This window comes from Pleurodeles waltl, chromosome 10 (genome assembly GCF_031143425.1).
Source record: "Pleurodeles waltl isolate 20211129_DDA chromosome 10, aPleWal1.hap1.20221129, whole genome shotgun sequence".
Taxonomy (NCBI): domain Eukaryota; kingdom Metazoa; phylum Chordata; class Amphibia; order Caudata; family Salamandridae; genus Pleurodeles; species Pleurodeles waltl.
The window spans coordinates 641,411,329-641,431,436 of NC_090449.1; positions in this window are offsets into that span (position 1 = coordinate 641,411,329).

Below are 20,108 nucleotides of genomic sequence, written 5' to 3' on the forward strand. Positions count from 1 at the left end.
AGTACTTGGTTGGATGAAGGCACCTCCAGTGCCTAGAAGGCGAACAATGGGGGCCCCGGCGCTTCTATGCGCAAAACGGGGTCCTCCCTTATACTCTGGGGTCAGAGGAGGGTGACATGCACCTCCTCTCTTTTATAGACAGGCCCCTCCGGGGACCGTGATTACTAGGGGCCCCCCAGGGCCTCAACCGGCCCTCACGAGGGGGGCCAAAGCCAGCAAAAACAACTTAGGGCAGGAGGGGGGCACCACCCCCTCAGGTTTAATGACAGGCCCTCCACTGGCCCTTCCATCAAGGGGGGGGGGCACAATAATGCCTGTTTTACCTAACAGCAGAAAAGGAGTGTCCTGCTCCTAACGCAGAGGCCAGGGAGAAGGGGGCACTCCCCGCGCCTTCCCCTGGTCCTGCCGTGAAGCCACAAGAAGATCGGACCCCTCCTGGGGCCCGAGCAGACACTCTACTGCACCCGATGCGGTGCGCGAGTGTTCTTCCAGCTTCCCGGGCCACTGCGGTGATCTTCTTGAAAGGGGCACAATGCAGCAAGGAGCCTACGAGCTCCCAAGGCTCCATAAGCGCGCTGCAATCATCGCTATGGCAGCCGCAACCACGAAGAAGCACCCCTCGTGAAGAAATGGATGGAGGGGTCAGGGGCCACAGCACCCTGCCCCTGGGAGCAGAATCTTAAGACAAGGTCCTCAGGTGGAGGGCCCAGCTACAGACCAGCACAAGGGAAAGGCAGCAAGTGGCAAGTCCTTCACAGTGACCAGGCAGGTCACAGGTCAGCACAGCAGCAGCAGTCCATGGCGGTTCCTGGTGAGTCCTTTCAGCCTTTGGTGTCCAGTTCCAAGATGATTCCAAGAGTCTCCAAATTGTGGGGAAAATTCCCCTGTACTTATAGTCAGTTCTTACAGTGTTTTACAATGGTAGGGAGAGGAGGTTCCAGCCAGTTACAACTGGTTCTGGGAGTGCCCCCTCTCTCCTTTCAGCACAGGCTCCAAACATCAGTGGGGGGTTAACGACCCTATTGTGTGAGGCCAGGGCACAGTCTTTACAAATGCAGGTGTGCCCCGCCTCTCCCTTCTCTCAGCCCAGGAACACTATTCAGTATGCAGATGCACCTCTGTGACACCTCCACCCTCCCTGTGTACAGGCTGCCTGAAAAGTATGCACAAAGCCCCAACTGTCTCTCTGCCCAGACGTGGATTGGAGTAAAGCTGCAAAACACCAGAGTCAAAGGCACAGATAAATGCGCACTTTCTAGAAGTGGCATTTCTGTGATAGTAATAAAAAATACACGACACCAGTAAGCAGCATTTATTATCACCATCACAACCATACCAAACAAGCCTACGCTACCCCTCATAAATCAGACAATACCCCTTACACATAAGGCAGGGCATTTCTAATGCAATCCTATGAGAAGGCAGCACTCACAGCAGTGAGACACCAGTTAGGCTGTTTGTCACTACCAGGACAGGCCACGCAACTTGGCACATGTCCTGCCTTTCTACATACATGGCACCCTGCCCATAGGCTAGCTACGGCGTACCTTAGGGGTGACTTACATGTAGTAAAAGGGGAGTTCTGGGCCTGGCAAGTAAGTTTAGATGCCAGGTCCCTGTGGCAGAAAACTGCGCACACAGGCCCTGCGCTAGCAGGCCTGAGACAGGTTTTGAAAGTCTACTTCAGTGGGAGGCGCAAGCAGCGCTGCAGGCCCACTAGTAGTATTTAATTTACAGGCCCTGGGTATAGAGATACCACTGTACAAGGGACTTATAGGTAAATTAAATATGCCAATTAGGTATAAGCCAATCATACCAACTTTAGATGGGAGAGCACCTGCACTTTATCACTGGTCAGCAGTGATAAAGTGCTCAGAGTCCTAGAGCCAACAGCGAGAGGTCAGAAAAACCAGGAGGAAGGAGGCAAAAAGACTGGGGGATGACCCTGCGTAAGGCAAAAAGTCCAACACAGTGTCATAGTTTTCGGGCTGGTGTAGGGTGGTGGTCAAGAAGCAGGTACAGAAGACTTGCTTGGAGTCTATGTGGAAGGGACCTTTCCAGGTTATCTTAGCAACAGTGACTGCTGTGAAATGTGCTGGAATTCCAAACTGGATGTATACCAGCCACACTCATAAAGTGCCACATCCTTTGGAGGATGAAGATCCAGTGTTCCTGAGAGCACCAGCAGAAACTGTATTCACAAGAAAAGCAAGTAACTAAGACAGAACAAGAGACTACAGAAGTAGAGACAGTGCAAACTGGTGAAGATCCAGGTACTCCTCTGGCAGATGAGGACAATCTTGATACCCAGTTATCAGCAGAAGTGGATCTAGCAGGAGAGTCAAGTCTAAGGAGGACTTTCCCTGTAGGAGATGATTGGGAAAAGAAGCAAATCTCTTTTCCTGAAATAGCAGAAAGTGGAGTTGAGTTGAATCAAAGTCATGCAGATTTGACTCCTTCTGGAGTGCCTAATGGCGCAGGTGAAACAAGACTAAGTCAAAGAAGAGCTTGTCAAATTCCTGCAAAATCAAGACGAATTGTAAGCCCAGTTTTGCCATCACTGTCTAGAAAAACTGTGAAAAATGGCCTTCCTTGCATGCAACTGAAAACATTTGTGATGTGTTATTGAGAATAAATGAAGAAGCAGAAACAATGGAAGGAATAGATCTGAGTGAAGAAGAAATAAATGCAAGTCGAAAATCAAAGAGAAAGAAAGTTGCAAGTTGAAGATATTCAGGTCCTGAATGGGCGTACCTTCCAGCTGATGAGTGTGAACACGAGTTTTGATCATGAGAATCCAGTTCAATATTTTGCAAATTAATAGCATAATTGAGCTCAGTTTTGAAATTACATTGTCAAATGACCAAGAAAGACATTATGCACTGAAAGTAATAGTTAGTGATCAACAGATTGGGATGTACTAAAAGAGACATTTGAAACTGATTTTGACAAAGCTGCTAAACAGAGTTTGGCGAATTCTGGAGAGCCTGAAAGCTGCTGTAGATAATCGCAAAGAAAACTGAAGACTATTTTTTATTTTTGTAGTGGCTGCATAGTTAATTCTATATTTTTCTTTTCTTCGACCTTTTGATTCCTTACAGGCCATAAATACCAATCGCAATGGAAACAATGAGTGCAGGTATGTGTGTGTTGGATTGGCAGTTGTATGTGCATTGATAAGTTTGTTGTGGATCTTATACATGACTGTTTTTGATGAAGCTGAAAATACTTATACACCTTCTCCAATGCAAGAGACTACTACAGTTTCTGACAAATGTTATAAAGATAAGAGTTACCTACACTTAGACAGTTCACAAGGAGATCTTTCTTCTAATGTTTTGTATTGTTTGTTTCATGAATATGTTGAATCTATGGATGTGAGAGGATGTTATGGGTGTACACAAATTCCTTCCTCAGTGCAAGAAGGGATTACATACCATAGCTTACCACTGACAGATGGAATTAGTTGTAGTCTTTTATTAACAAAGTTTTATAATCCAGAATACATACAGTATTTTCACTCAAATTCTGACTAAATTTTTGACTTAGGCCCTCATTACAACCCTGGCGGTCGGTGAGAAAGCAGCGGTAATACCACCAACAGGCCGGCGGTAAAAAAATGGAATCATGACCATGGCGGAAACCGCCAACACAGACAGACACTTTAACACTTCGACTGCCATGGCAGTAGCAACAAACACAGCAGTGGTAACCACCAACAGCCAGGCAGAAGACAATGTACCGCCCACAGCATTACAACCCGCCCATCCGCCAGCTTTTCCGGGGCAGTACCAACGCCATCAAAAGCATGGAGGAAACCGAACACAGAAGGGAAACCACTCACCTCTCGACACTCAAGGAAGAACCAGGAAGCCATGGAGCCCGAGCTGCAGGTGTTCCCCACGCTGGTATATCATCTCATATACCAGGAACATGAACGCCAGCGACAACGACCACGGTGAGTACTGCACCTAGCACACAAGGGAGGGGGGAGGTAAAAGAGAGTGACACATACATGCAACACGAAACACCCCCACCCCCAACACCATACACACAAACACAACAACAACATTACATATACACCCCGTAAAGCTCTGGAATAATGCAAGGACAAAAGGAATGGAGTAAAATGAGTGTAATATTAGTAATACTTAGAAGTATGTTCATAAAGATAAAACAGTATGTACAATATATACAATATATGCAAAAGCGGGACAATGCCCACTCAAAAATTGTCCGTGGCCCACTGGGCCAAAACACATAGGCCAAGGCCACACTTGACTCCTGCCTCAATACGGAGAGAACACTGCAGGGGCATCAGGTCGAAAACACACAGGCACCTCAGGGGGACAGGGGATGGGGGGTACCTCAGCCAGAAGATGGTACACCGCCACTGCTCCTGGAGGGGGCTGCATGCCTACTGCTTGGTCCTGGGGAGTGCAAGGCCACAGTCTCTCAAGTGGGTGGTTTGCCCACTGCTTGGTCCTGGGGAGTGAAAAGCCACAGTCTCTCAAGTGGGTGGTTTGCCCACTGCTTGGTCCTGGGGAGTGCAAAGCCACAGTCTCGCAAGTGGGTGGTTTGCCCACTGCTTGGTCCTGGGGAGTGCAAGGCCACAGTCTCTCAAGTGGGTGGCTTTTCCACTGGTTCTGGAGGGGGCCTTGTGCCCAGTGTGCTTCATCCTGGCAAGGAGGGGCTGAGTGGATGGCTTCTTCCACTGGTTCTGGAGTGGGCCATGTGCCCAGTGTGCTTCATTCTGGCAAGGAGGGCTGAGTGGATGCCTTCTTCCACTGGTTCTGGAGGGGGCCTTGTGCCCAGTGTGCTTCATCCTGGCAAGGAGGGGCTGAGTGGATGCCTTCTTCCACTGGTTCTGGAGGGGGCCTTGTGCCCAGTGTACTTCATCCTGGCAAGGAGGGGCTGAGTGGATGCCTTCTTCCACTGGTTCTGGAGGGGCTATTGCGCCCTGTAATGCAGATGTTTTGGAGTGTAAGGTCACAGTCCCTCACCTGGGTGTCACAATGACAGATTCTGCAGGGGCCAGGATGCACTGCAGCCCATGTAGTCACCACTACACACTGCTCTCAGGCAGTGACGGCTGCTCAGTGTATGCCAGTTGCGCTGCAGGTGGCGGTACTGGCAGTTGTGGTGGTACACTCCAGGCCTTCACCTGCAGCCTCGGACAGCTGCCCACTGGGGCTGCTGCTGCTGGCAGTGGTGCTGCTTGCGGCGGGGCAGGTGGTGGTGCTGGACGCAGTGCAGGTGGCGTTGCTGCCTGCGGTGCAGGTGGTGGTGCTGGCAGTTGTGGTTGTAGCCTCCAGACCTTCACCTGCAGCCTCTGACGGCTGCCCACTGGGGCTGCTGCTGCTGGCAGTGGTGCTGCTTTCAGCAGGGCAGGTGGCGGTGCTGTCCGTGGTGCAGGTGGTGGTGCTGGCAGTTGTTGGTAGCCTCCAGGCCTTCACCTGCAGCCTCGGATGGCTGAAGTGCCATGGCTGGTGTTCTGTGCCCCTTCCTGCCCTTGGCAGATGGTGGTGCCTCCTTGCTTCTACCAGCTGGAGTCTTTGACTTGGCCTTGCTGGCTAGTTGTGCCTCCTTCCCCTTGCTGGATGCTGTCCCCTTCTTGCCCTTGTCTGGTGGCGGACCCTTCTTGGCCTTGGCAGGTGATGGTGGCACACTGACTGGGCTGACGGGTGCCTCTTTGGAGCCTCTCACAGCTGCAGAAACCACAGTGGCAGTGGACTGGGTGGCTGAGGTGCTGGGCTGGGTTCTGGCCACCTTGGCCCGAGGTGAAGGACGTTGGTAAGGGGTAGAGAATACGTCAATGGTTGTGAGGAAAAGCTTCTTAGGGACACTGGGGTGGGAAGAGGGTGAAGGTTTAGGAGTGGAGGAAGAGGGAGTGGTTGTAGGAGGTGTCAGTCTGCTGTGTTTGGGTGCAGGTGCATGGGCTGGATGCTGTTGTGAGGTGGATGCCTGTTGGGTGGGTGTGTGCTTGCGTTTGTGTACTTTGGGAGGAGGTGTCACAGACACAGTGGGAGAGGACACAGGAGACGTGTGCATGGATGTTGGGGCGTGACTGCCAGTGAGGGACGTGTAGTGATAGGCGTGCTGGTGATGGAGGTAGTGGATGGTGATGTAGTGCATGCAGGTGTGAGTGGAGACGCTACGTGGAGGGGAGTGGACGAGGAGAAGGAGGCAGACACAGTGGAGGCCGTGGATGTTGGTGTGTCTGCATGGGGATGGTGCTTGTGTGAGGGCCTGTGAGATGAAGTGTGGTGCTTGTGTTTGCCTGAGCCACTTCTGTGTGTTGGTTTGGGTGATTGCTGGTCTGAAGTTGTGCTTGGGATAGGCTAGGGTTGAGGGGATTAGCACTGGGTAGAGGAAGTTGGAGTGGGGAGGCTGGAGACAGGGACAATGGCTGCCATCAGTGCAGAGGCCAGAGCCTGGAATGCTCTCTGTTGGGCCGCCACGCCAGAATGAATGCCCTCCAGGTATGCATTTGTTTGTTGCAAATGCCCTGCTACACCCTGGATGGCATTCAGTTTGGTTGACTGCCCAACAGTGAGGAATCTCAGGAGGTCAATAGCCTCCTCACTGAGGGCAGCAGGGCTGACTGGAGCAGAGCCTGAGGTGCCTGGGGCAAAGGAGATGCCCACCTTCCTGGGTGAGCGGGCATGGGAAACACGCTGAGGGGCTGCTGGGAGGACGGTGCTGGTACGGGGGTGGCGGCTGTACCTGTTGTTGAGGTGGGCACAGAGGTGTCCGCCACCACCAGGGAGCTTCAATAGGAGGAGGAGTCGCTGTCGGTAGTGTCCTCTCTTGTCTCCATCATGGTGTTCCCCTTGCCCTCTGTCCCACTGGTGCCCTTACTGTCGGTGGATTCGGCCTCAAGGCCCATGTGGGATGCAGCTCCCTCCATCGCCGGTGCCTCTGCTCCTCTGCCAGATGATGCTAATGCACACAAGGACAGGGTGACAAAACAAAAAGGGGGGGAGAGACGGAGGATATACTTGGTCAATGCCAGCAACAACACTACCGTTGGCATACACAACACACAGGGAACAGCCCTATACACTAGGCCATGCACTACCACTTACAATGTTAGTCACCAACCCATGGGGTACAATGCCTAACGCCATTAGCTGCACACCTGAAACCCACAGGACCCTGCCCAGTAGTAGATTCTCACTAACACTATTGGGGTTGGAGTGCTTCAGAGCCTGCCCAACATGGGACCTACCCTGTCATGTTCGCCCTGGCATAGGGACACCAAGAGCCCACACCCCCTTCCCAGGTAAAAACTTAACGCGTGCAAAGTCATGATTCTGAATCTGTACTCACCCCCTTGTGGCTGCTGTGATACCTTCAAGCGCTCATCGAACTCCGGATAGGCTACCGCCAGGATACGGAACATCAGGGTGGTCAGGGTGCGTCGGGCACCCCTTCCTCGTTGGGAGGCCAGCCCCAGCTGGGCCTCTGCCGTCGTCCTTGCCCAGCGGCGCAGGTCCTCCCATCGTTTGCAACAGTGGGTGCTCCGCCTGTCAAAGACCCCCAGGGTCCGCACCTCGTTGGCGATGGCACGCCAAATATCCTTTTTCTGATGGGCGCTGACCTGCAGGAAAATATGCATAGAAAAAGGTATGAGTCATACCGTCCGGCCTGTTACACTCATGGCCCACCATATACCTCCCATTCCCTTACGCACAGACATTGACCACCAGACATGCAGCACTCATGACCCCTCTGTCACCCGGGGCTTACACACACAGCAATCCCTACATTTATGGCCCACGCATCATGCTCACAGTGTACTCACCTGTTTGTCTGGAGGACCATAGATTAAAGGGTACTGGGGTAGGACCCCATTCACCAGTCTCTCCAACTCCTCCGAAGTGAAGGCGGGCCCATCCCCCAGACACTCGAGCCATTGTCACTTCCAGACACAGGTCACAGCAACACTTGCAGTGTAGGTCCTCTCCTATTGAAGGTCAGGTAGGAAGTGAGTGAACAGTTAGAAAATGGTGGTCAAGTCCGTGGCAGTGCCGTACCGTCACCGTCGGCATACATCGCCATTGGCTCTTGGAACCTATAGGGCCCAATGATAACCAATGCGAAGTTGCACGGTAGTCATCAACCGCTGACCGCAACGCCAGCGGAATTACCTCATTTCCACTTGTCTCTGCACACAGGTCAGGCAGCCGCCATTTCAGGGGGGCACAGGCAATGGCACCAAACTGCGTCACAGCAGACATTGGCACATCAACTGACTCTCAAGTTCACATACTGTTTCTGTAAAGGAAGAAATGCATATATATTTTAAAATATTTGTGAATATGACCCTCTGTTCACCGTTTTTCATCCTAGATTTCAACTGCTGAGGATGAATAGGAAATGGAGACATCCCCGTGTACAGACCCCTGGTGGACCTGGCGTCAATGGAGGACAGGCACATTATCCTGACCTACAGACTTGATAGGGCCACAATCCAAGAACTGTGTGCCCAATTGGAGCCAGACCTGATTTCAGCTATCCGCCAGCCCACAGGTATCCCCCCTATAGTGCAGGTCCTGTCAGTGCTCCATTTCCTGGCAAATGGTTCCTTCCAAGCGACAGTTGCCATGGCATCAGCGATGTCCCAGCCAATGTTCTCAAACTTGCTGACCATAGTGTTGTCTGCCCTGCTGAAACACATGCGCAGCTACATCGTATTCCCCCAGGTGGATGATTTGGCCACAGTGAAGGCTGACTTCTATGCCCTGGTACCTCTTGCTTGCCATTGGGAAAAGATGCTTTAGTCCATGGGGAGGGGGGCAGAAAGACTTCACCTCTTCAGTTGGGGTGGGGCATAACCATGCCCATGGTGTTGGCAGCCTCCACCTATGTCTTTTTGTTCAATTCCCTGGTATCTGGTGAGCTGTCTGCCACCCATGGCCTGATCTGAGGGTAATTACTTCCACCTTCCCCTCAGGGGTGCAGAAGGACTGTGTCTCCGTTTATTTGAGGCGGGAGAATAGCCATGCCCATGGAGGGCAGCCCCACCTCTCTTTAAAAAAAAAAAAAAAATCCTGGCTTCTAGTGGGCTTTCTCCCCCACTGGGGGCAGATCAGGTGTAATTACTCTAGCTGCCCCCCATGCCCCATGGGCAGAAAGACTTTGGTCCCCATTTATGTGGGGTGGAGCCATGGCCATAACCATGGTGGGCAGCCCCCACCCCTCTTCTATTAAAAAAAATCCCTGGTGTCTAGTGGGCTTTCTGCCCCCCGAGGACAGATCGGGGGTAATACCCCCATTCAGCTCCTTAAGGGGGCAGAAAGACTGTGCCTAATGCCTAGACTTATCTAAAAATAATAATTACTGGTGCCTAGCAGGCTTTCTGCCCCCTAGGCGGGCCAAAAGATTGTTCTTTTTTTTGGAGGTGCGGTTGGGGCATTGCCTTGATCATTCTGGGCAGCCTTCAACCCTCTTTTATTTAAAAAAATCCATGGTGTCTGGGAGGGGCAAATTGGGCAGAAAGGCTGTGCCTATTTTTGGGGGAGGGTGGAAGCTTTATCTTGCCCACTCTGGGCAGCCCCACCCTTTCCTAAATAAAAAAGTCACTGGTGGCTATTGGGTTTCTGCCCCCTCCTGGGGCGGGCAGATTAAGGTCTATTGCCCCCATCTGCCACCCAGGGGGGCAGAAAGACTGAGTTATTAAAATAAATTAAGGGGGAGCAAAAGCCTTTGCCCAAGGGTCCGCTCCCCCTCCCTGGTGGCCTAGTTGAGTGGATCCTTGTTTAGGGATCGCCCTCTTGAGGCGATCCCCAAGCACGAATCCACTAGGCAGGGGTACTGTTAGAAAAGAGAGATTCTCCCATTTCCAGCAGTACCTCTCCCATTGCAATTGGTGCACGGGGCAGAGCTATGCCCTGAGAACAAAAAAAAATATGAAAGCAAATGAGCTAATTGCCTAATTTTACTTGCATTTTCCCTATAATGATGTCAGTACAGGGTGGGATATTTTTAGCATTGATTGTTGGGGAAGCTCTTCCCCAGAAACCAAGGCTAAAAATAACCAAAGGAAATCCCTCTGGTGCCCACACCAGGGGGATTTCCTGTGCCATGTGCCGATGCACATGAGCAATGCGGTGTCGGACAGATGCTGGTCCTCTGACACTTGCAAAGGGTTAAACGTGCTTTGTCGTTATTTGAGAACTTAGCAATATATGCCCTCATTTTAGTTTTTTATAATTTCAAAAGGAAATGTTTTAGCTATTACAGTTTTGATTACATCAAGATGACATCAGGCACGCCACACTTTTGAAAATAAATATAGAATGTTAGCAATCTAGTTGTTCATTAGAACACTGTGGGAGGCAGATGTCAGTGGCACAGACTTGCATAACTGAAGGCAGGGAGGAGGGTGCAGAGGCAACAACTTGACCATGCTGGTCAGGTGGGAGAGGCAATGGCAGCACAAGGGACCATGGGGGACAGGGGAAAGGGAAGCAGGGGCAACAAACCAACCATGCAGGACGGGCAAAAGAGGCTGTGGCACTATAACAGACCATTGAGGGCAGAAGGAAGAGGCCGTGGCAGTACAATCATACATGCCAACAGACCCGATTCAGGCATGAGACTCCCGATGTTTTTAAGCCCAAACGGCCTTTATTTTATCTGTCTCCTACCTAAAATCTCCTCTTTCAATGTAAGTCAATGGAGAAAATCTAATGTTGGCAAGTATGGTATATTGGATCATTGAGGGCTGGAGGAATGGTTATGGACATGGACTCGGATAACAGAGGGCAGGAAGGAGATGGGCAGGGGCACCATAAAAGGCAGGCATCAGGGGTTGCAGCAGCACAATACACCACACAAGGCAAGCGAGATGACAGTGCAGCACAAGTTTTATGTGAACCAGTTGCAGATACTGGTTGTGAAGCAATGTCAGTTAAATGTAATTTACATAATCAAAACTTCTTTAATGGTCTGTTGAAATACAGACCTCCCGTGTCAAATCCAAGTTTTTTAGAAAACCTAGGGAACATACTTGAACCTTTTATGCAGTATGCACATTTTTCTCGGCTTGGGGATGTTAACTTTCATCTTGAGGATGTCAATAACAAAGAGACAGAGCATTTTGTAAATATTTTAAAGAGCTTTAACCTCCTCCAACATGTTCCTCCCTGACCCATAAAACCGAACATGTGCTGGATGACATTTTTTCTAACAGGCCAGACTTAAAGATCAATGGCATTTTTCCCATTACCTGGTCTGGCTAAAAGATTATTAATTTCAGTCTAGAGGCCAGTCTCTCTAGTAACCAGTTAAATTATCACACACCACAGATAAAAGTGAAAGCCTGGAATACAATTTCCATCTTAAATCTAGTAGACACCCTTGAGGTATCTTATTTTGATTTTGTAAAGGATGGTAATCTCACATGAAGGTCCTTTTCAGAGGGTTTGAAGCTGCCATTGCTAAACATGCTCTTATGAAAATGATCAGGAACCACAGGAGTAGACCATCTGCCCTGGGTTCTCTCCTCAGTTGAAGGAGCTAAAACAAAAATGCTGTACACAAGAAAAAGTGTGAAGGAAGCAATATAATGATGAGGAAAAAATTAAATATAATAGGTTAATTCAAGAATACAAAAATCTGATTGTCATCGAACAAAACTACATATTTCTCAGAAAAAATGTATGCTGCAAAGAACTCCACAAGAGAATTGTTTAAAACTGTGGTGGCATTGGCCAATAAAACCTCTAATTTACCTTACCTCCCTGGCAGTTGTTCTGAGACCAACTTGCAGATTTTTTTAAACATAAAGTTGAGGAAATTTTCAACAAACAATACTGTAGACAGACTTCGTGATCTTCCCATTGTTTATCATAATTCGACCTCTAGCCTGAATGCCTTGGACATATTTCCTTCACTTCTGGAAGAAAGAGTGATAGGATTAGTTGTTCAAACTAAGTCTGGAGCTCTGTGAGATTCTTGAGCTTGATTGCAAGGTTGAGAGATATCGGTGTTGGAGGCTCAGCACTGGAAATGTTCCACTCTTTTCTGTCCCTGTGGGTTAATTCAGTGGACTTGCTTATTCCGGTCTCTAAGCCCTTCACATTGCCATGCTGGCTGCCTCAGGGCTCTTCGTTGAGCCCCACACTCTTTTATGTCTATGTGACCCTTTGACAAAGCTAATTCAATCTTTTGGCTTCTCTCCGATAGCCTATACTGATGACACACAACTGATTGTGTCTGTCTCAAGCAATGTGGTAGAGACAGCCCTTTGTTTCAACAGATGTATGAGTGCTACAGTGCATTGGATGAATATCAGTAATTTAATGCTTTATTCTGAAAAAACTGAGGTCCTTTTTTAAAAAAAGAATACACCCTCTTGGGGCCAATCTTGGTGGCCACAAATGTTAGGCAACCTCCCCACACCAGTATCCACTGCAAAAAAAGAGGAGTAATTTTGATTCCAGCTCGTCCTTTAACGCTCAAATTACCAAACTTTCCTCATCTTGCTTCTTTCTACTACGCAAGATCAGGAAGATCTTTCAGTATGTAACTTTTGAGTTACAAAAAGAGGTGCTTAAAGCACTTGCGTTATCAAGGCTTGACTATTGCAATGCTCTCTATATAGCCATTCACCATCATTCTTTACAGAAGCTGCAACATTTTCACAAAGTGGTAGCTAGACTTTTGAAAGAAAATCCAAAATTTCAGTCTACTTCGGGCCTTTCCAAGAGCTCCATTGGCTGCAGGTAAAGAAAAGAGTCAGATTTCAAGCCCTCTGTCTCACTCACAAAGCCTTGTACCGAGAAGCCCCAGCCTATCTGAAGAGAAATCTTACTTGGTATAATCCCAGCAGGTCACTTTGATCTGCTTGGTATACTCCCGGCAGGTCACTTCGATCTGCTAGCTCTCAAACAATAAACGTCCATAGAACTAGGAGACCTAACTCGAGGGCCGGAATTTCATCTATGTTACATACCACTCTGGAACAGTTTACCAGAAACAGCTGAGAAGCAAGTCAAACCATCTAATCTTTAGGAAACATCTTAAAACCTGGCTCTTTTCCGGTTTTTAAATGAGAGGCAATTATCAGTTTATTTGATAGGAACACAGTCAGTTAGTAGGGTTAACACAGCACCAAGACACCTATGGCATGTGCGCGCTTTAGAAACATATCAATCAACAGACCATGGAAAGCAATAGGGAAGGGACAGAGCCATGCACATGGACAACATACAGCATAGTGGAAAGAGGCAAAGACAGCAAGCTGACTATTCCGGACAGACAATAGGACAGTTGCAGCATAACAGACCATGAAGGGCAGGAGGGAGGGGGCAGGGGCATGACGATGGACTAGTCAAGGCAGGAAGGAGGGGAAAAAGGAGCCTGCACATAGAAAAAGGAGAGCAGGGGACAAGGGGGCAGATCTTGAGTGGCAAGCTGACCATGGAGGGCAGACGGGATGGGCACTGGAAGCACAACACACCATGGAGGGCAACAGTGAGACTATAATGACATACACATAGACAATGGAGCGAACGTGGGAGGGGTCATGGGGAGCAAGCTGACCACACAGGGCAGGTATGAGGGGCTGTGACAGCATAGAAGGCTATGCATGGCAAGCAGGAGGGTTAGTGGCAGCACAACAAGAGGGATGGGGCAGGGGTATGCACAAAGGACCTTGAAGGACAGAAGGGATGAGTAGAAGCTGGAAACAGGCAAGAGAGGGCAGGGAAGGAGATTCACAACCTACCACACAGGGTAGGCAGGAGGAGCAGTAACAGCACAACAGAGCATGGAGGGCAGAAAGGAGTGGTAGCAAAATGGACCATGAATGACAGGAGGGAGGGGGTAGGGGCATGGAACTCAGAAGACAGGGTGGAGGTGGCGAGGACAGGCAACAGTCATCTGACCATGCTAGGCAGGTGGAAGGAGCAATGGCAGCAAAACAGAACAATCAGAGTAGATCGGAGGGGCAGTGGCAGGTCCATGGAACAAGTACACAGACATTGGAGGGCAGGGGAAGGAGGGTTACAGGCAGCAAGGTAAGCACAGTGGCTAACCAGGAGGGCAATGATGGGGCATTGAATTGGCCAATGGAGGGCAGAAGGTGTTGCCAGGGACATCAAGCTAAATGGAGGGCAGTGGCAGCATATCGGACTATGGAGGGCAGAAAGGAGGAGGATCATGCCCTAAGGTAACTATAACTCATGCCCGTGCCATGCACTGCTAATTACCCAGCTATTACATCACTCATGACATCTTCTATGACATCATTGATAAAATCACTGTAACATCTGCAGTAACATTACTGATGGGTATACTGTGCATAGTGAGGACACAAGTTATAATTACCTTAGAGCACAAATTATAGTTACTTGAAATAATTCCAACTGTAACAGCTGAATTTTTATGGTTTTGTGCATGTAAAATCTGAAGCTAACTATAATGCCCATGTCACCTTTGATTTCTTAGTTAATTTCTAAGGTTTTTGTAAATTCTATTTCCTAACTATACCCTCCCTGTAACCGTTGTTTTTGTTTTGGTGAATATCTATATGGTTAAAGTGACAAATAGTAGGTGTTGAAATAAGGCAAAAAAGTAATCTTTTAAAAAAACGGAAATCTACCAGTGATGGTATACTGAGATAACTATAATGTGCACCTCGCTATGCTCTCCTTATGACCTCAAAAAATGCATCACTCATGAGCTGCTAATTCATTACATCACTGATGTCATCTCAAAGGACATAACTGATTTACACCAAAACCACACAAAGCATTCTTTCTGAGTAAAGTTCAAACTTGTTACCAAATTTGCTATAAATTTGTTCAACTGTTTTTCGAGTATCTGAGAGCAATGATTCCTACGGGAATGAACAAAAATCAGTGTTTTGGTACCCCCCAGATTTTTCTTCGCCCCATCTTGACCTACAGATCGGTGTAACACATTCCAGAATGAGATGAAGTGGATGAACTTTTTTGGGAAAGTTTAGTGCAGATTCATCAGACAGTGTCAATGTTATTATTCCAACAATTATGCTATTCATGTTGATCACCAACCTAATTATACCTACACGGTGGCAACCGTGCACTATAGCTTACAGCATGAGGGAAAGCCTCAGCCCACTTTTGCTATTTGGCTCTGTTGTGTGGGAGTGATGAGATACTGCCAAATAAAATGTTACTCACACTAAAATAAGCTTTCTTTAGTGATAGGGAGTGGTAGATTAATGTGTCCATTTGCATAAAACATGTTTAAGGAGTGGTAGGTTAATGTGTCCTTTTGTATAAAAAATGCTTGTTATTTTAGGGGGTTTTCATTTGTTTTACTGTTTTATCTTGTGAGGGCACAGGACTTCTCCAAGCATTGTATGGAACCTGCACTCTGCACTCTGCATGCAGTGCTTCACATCTCACACAGGTATTACAAATATGGCTCATTTTGAATTGGCTTTGAAACCATTCAGTGCATATCCACATTTTTGAAAGTTTTTTACTTGTCTACAAAACATTCAGTGATAGCCACCCTAGCATGCCCATGGATGGTTCTGCACACGTTGAATGGATTTAAAATAATAAAAATACATTAATAGATGGCCACCCACGTGTGTCATTTCAATGAAACTGTCCGTATATGCATATGTGTATGAATGCACGTGCTGCTTTCTTTGCATGGTGTTTGTATTAAAGTTTTACAAAAAAATATTTTGAAATAAAACACACATTGGAAAAGCCAAAAGATCAGCTGCCAATGCCAGAGTGTTGACGGCCAATGCCAGAGTGTTGGTGGCAAACAGTCTACGTGTTACACCAACGGGTTTTGTTAACTATACAGGGACGACTCCCACTATCAATCTTAGCACTACAACCTGCAACCACTCTATTAACATGCTTCACACCATGTTAATATTGTGTTAGCATCACTACAATCACTTTGCTACCTCACAAGCTCATACTACTGCATGTTACCTCTGCACTATTTTCTCTACTGCACTATGAAATCACAGCATCACACTAACACAACTAAAATTACTTTACACCTCCTGGCACCACACTAACACATCAGGAATACACAACTAATACTTAGCACCAGACGTCTAGCCCAAGCCCTCTTTTATGACTCAACATTACGGCATTGGTATGATTTGCTGGTTTGCATTCATAATGTACTGGTATACATGCATAATTGTATGGTTCCAACACAATATATAGTTTCACTCTTGTGATGTACTGGATTGTACAAGTAACATCACATCATCTGCTGGTTCGAACGCATGATGAATGGCGCCACATGCATAACCCACTAGCAAAAATGTATTGTATATAAAATACTAAGGCGCTCATTCCAACCGCGGCGGGTGGCGGTAGCCGGCCGCCATGCGGTTACCGCCGAATGACCGCACCGCGGTCAAAAGACCGCGGCGGCCATTCTGGCTTTCCCGCTGGGCCGGCGGGCGACCGCCAAAAGGCCGCCCGCCGGCCCAGTGGGAAAGCCCCAGCAACGATGAAGCCGGCTCCGAATGGAGCCGGCAGAGTTGCTGGTGTGCGACGGGTGCAGTGGCACCCGTCGCGATTTTCAGTGTCTGCTTTGCAGACACTGAAAATCATTATGGGGCCCTGTGAGGGGGCCCCTGCACTGCCCATGCCAGTGGCATGGGCAGTGCAGGGGCCCCCAGGGGCCCCACGACACCCGTTCCCGCCATCCTGTTCCTGGCGGTATTTACCGCCAGGACCAGGATGGCGGGAAGGGGGTAGGAATCCCCATGGCGGTGCTGCAAGCAGCGCCGCCATGGCGGATTCCTTGGGCCAGGGGTAAACCGGCGGTTGCCCTTTTCTGACCACGGCTTTACCGCCGCGGTCAGAATGGCCCTGGAAGCACCGCCAGCCTGTTGGCGGTGCTTCCGCCGTCCCCAGCCCTGGCGGTCATGGACCGCCAGGGTCGGAATGACCCCCTAAATATTTTTCCCATTAAAACAGTCACTCTGGCCCTGTAAATAAGACTGTGGGGGTCATTCTAACTTCGGCGGGCGGCGGAGGCCGCCTGCCAAAGTTCCCCCGCCAGAACACTGCAGCGCGGTCAAATGACCGCCGCAGTGATTCTGACTTTCCCGCTGGGAGGGCGACCGCCAAAAGGCCACCCGCCCGCCCAGCGGGAAAGCACCAGCAACGAGGAAGCCGTCTCCGAATGGAGCCGGCGGAGTTGCTGGTGTGCGACGGGTGCAGTTGCACCCGTCGCGATTTTCAGTGTCTGCCACGCAGACACTGAAAATCAATGTGGGGCCCTGTTAGGGGGCCCCTGCAGTGACCATGCCAGTGGCATGGGCACTGCAGGGGCCCCCAGGAGCCCCACGACACCTGTTCCCGCCAGCCAGGTTCTGGCGGTGAAAACCGCCAGAACCAGGCTGGCGGGAAGGGGGGCGGAATCCCCATGGCGGCGCTGCTTGCAGCGCCGCCGTGGAGGATTCCCTGGGGCAGCGGGAAGCCGGCGGGAAGCCGGCGGGAAGCCGGCGGGAAACCGCCGGCTTCCCTTTTCTGACCGCGGCTTTACCGCCGTGGTCAGAATGCCCCCGGAAGCACCGCCAGCCTGTTGGCGGTGCTTCCTCCGTCACCTACCCTGGCGGTCTATGACCACCAGGGTAGGAATGACCCCCTGTGTGTCTCTGATTCACCAAAAAATTTCAAAGACATGTACCAATGTACACTTCTATTGATCATATCTTTAAATTTTCTGGAATTTATAAACCTGTCCAGGAGTATGCCCAAAGAGTGTGTCACTTTTGAGACACATAAATGACATTTTCCTGGGTAACTATTTCAACGATGTAACATTTGGCAAAGGTAGAGCCCCGGTACCATTGCACGCTGTTTCTTTTTTTTCCAAAGGTTAATTATTTACCCCATTGGAAAATCATTTTAATTGCACCACTAGTGGCTCTTTTCATCCTGGAAAGCAACTTACTTTAGCTCTTGATTAGTATACACTTACAATGATTTTCTGAGTTGAGAAGGGTCAGACACAAGTTTGTTAATGTTTAGAGACAGAAGCGATTGTGGCTCAGATGTACTAAAATGTTGAAAAAAGGGGACACTTTGGGTGCAAAGGAGATGCTTGGTTTTATTTGTCAATTGAAATATATTTAGGATAATTGATTGGGAGAGTCAACAAATAATAACCTCGTTTACATTTTCTGCTTCTAGATTTTCAAATGGTAACTGCGTTAGACTTGTTGCATACATTCCTTCCATCCCTTTTTGTGTGTTTTAATCATCCGTGATTAAAGTTCTATTTTGATGCTAAGTTTGGTGTAATTACATTGAGAGTTTTTCTGTAGAGGAGAGAAAAGATTCCTATGGGAATTAATGGAAAATGCTGCTTTTGTGACCATCTTGATATGTTTTCCCCCCAGTGGATTTGCAGGAAACTGTCTTAGAATATTAAGAGTAAGTTTAACATGTTTGTGCCAGGTGTTATGCAGATACATAACACTGCTACAAGGTTATTAGCCATTCAATGATTTTTTGGCCACCTTATTTAACTTTCCTACCCTTCGTCGATTCTGCATGAAACCTGAGATTCTTGCTTGGACTTATCTTACAAACAATCTTCCAATGTTCATGTAAATTCATTAAAAGGCACCAAGGTTATTATTGCATGAAATTATTTGTGCCTAGCCTTTTAACTTTGCACCCCCCTTTCAAAGATCTCTATAAAACGTTCTTTGCTCTCAGTAAACAAGCATGTTAAATGTCTGCCAAATTTCATATGGAGGCATCAAATGATGGTACAGTTATTACCAAATTGACGTTTTTGACCTCCCATTGTAAGTGTTCCCACCACTAACAAATCTACACAAAATTTAAAAAATGAAAAAATAAGCTAAACATGGTAAGCATCTTCCAAATGACATGCCAATTTGTTAAACAGTGCTACATGTATAGAAAAATTAAAACACAACATATTTTAAATTGCCAAAATAGCTCCATCTTTCTAAGTTTGACTGGCAGGTTGGTTCAATTTTCATTTTCCTGACACCAGTTTCTCAAAAACCATAACCATATTATGTGTTTTTTTAGATTTTATTCTTAAACATCAATGCACATTAACTGTGTTTTTACAGTGAATATCTGATTTTCTTTACACATGCATTGTTTTAACAAAAGCTTGACATGAATTCACTTTTGTTTTTTCAGTGATTTTTTTTACCATACACAACATGCAAAACTTCCCTGCCACCAACCTACCACATGTGGCTAAGTTCTTCTTCCCCCATTGCCACTATGTGGCTAAGCCCTGCTGTGCTGCTGAAGCAGGGGTGGCTGCAAGGCTGCATCCAAACCACCATAGGCAGTCATGCACATGGGGGTTGAGAATGAAAAGCTGTTATACACCAAATTCTTTTTTAGCTCATTTTTTTCAGGATTTATGACCCTGAGATTCCAGGAATGTCTATGGGACCCGGGGAGAATCTAGGATTCACAAATCAAGCACAGGAGTCACAGCTCTCACATTAAAAATAATTAATTTTGTAATATTATGTTTAATGTAGGGGTTACTTTGGACTCCCTCCACATGGGTCTTTGCATCACACTAGGCTCAACCTGCCACCTTGTGCTTTTTTTATTTTTCCCAGTGCAATGAACCATGTTGAGGAACGATAGACCCAACAGAAATGTTTCTATGATGTTCAGCAGATGAAAGCACAGCAGATTTATGAATTTTCTGCTAGATTTAGAAAGACACAATGAACAATGGGATAAACATCATGAGAAAAATTCTTACATCCCCCTGCAAGTCGTTATTAGGAAGGGACACCCTTAACATGCCCCTTCCTAATACATAATCGCAAACCTATTTTTCAATTCAATAATAGGTTAGCAAATCACAAAAAAGGGTTTGTACAAACAAAAATGCTTTTTTGCAGTCGCAAATGGCTCGATTCCGCTAATTTATTGTGAGCACGAAAAAGCTGGCCCTTAATTCCATACTGATGTGCCATGGGTACCAACAGTGGAATTTTTCAATTAAAATGAAGCTTTTTAACTCCGAAAAGAGATCTATCAACCTGCAGTGCTGTCTTTGAATCTTCCCAAAACTGCTTCTCTTGTTAAAACACACATATG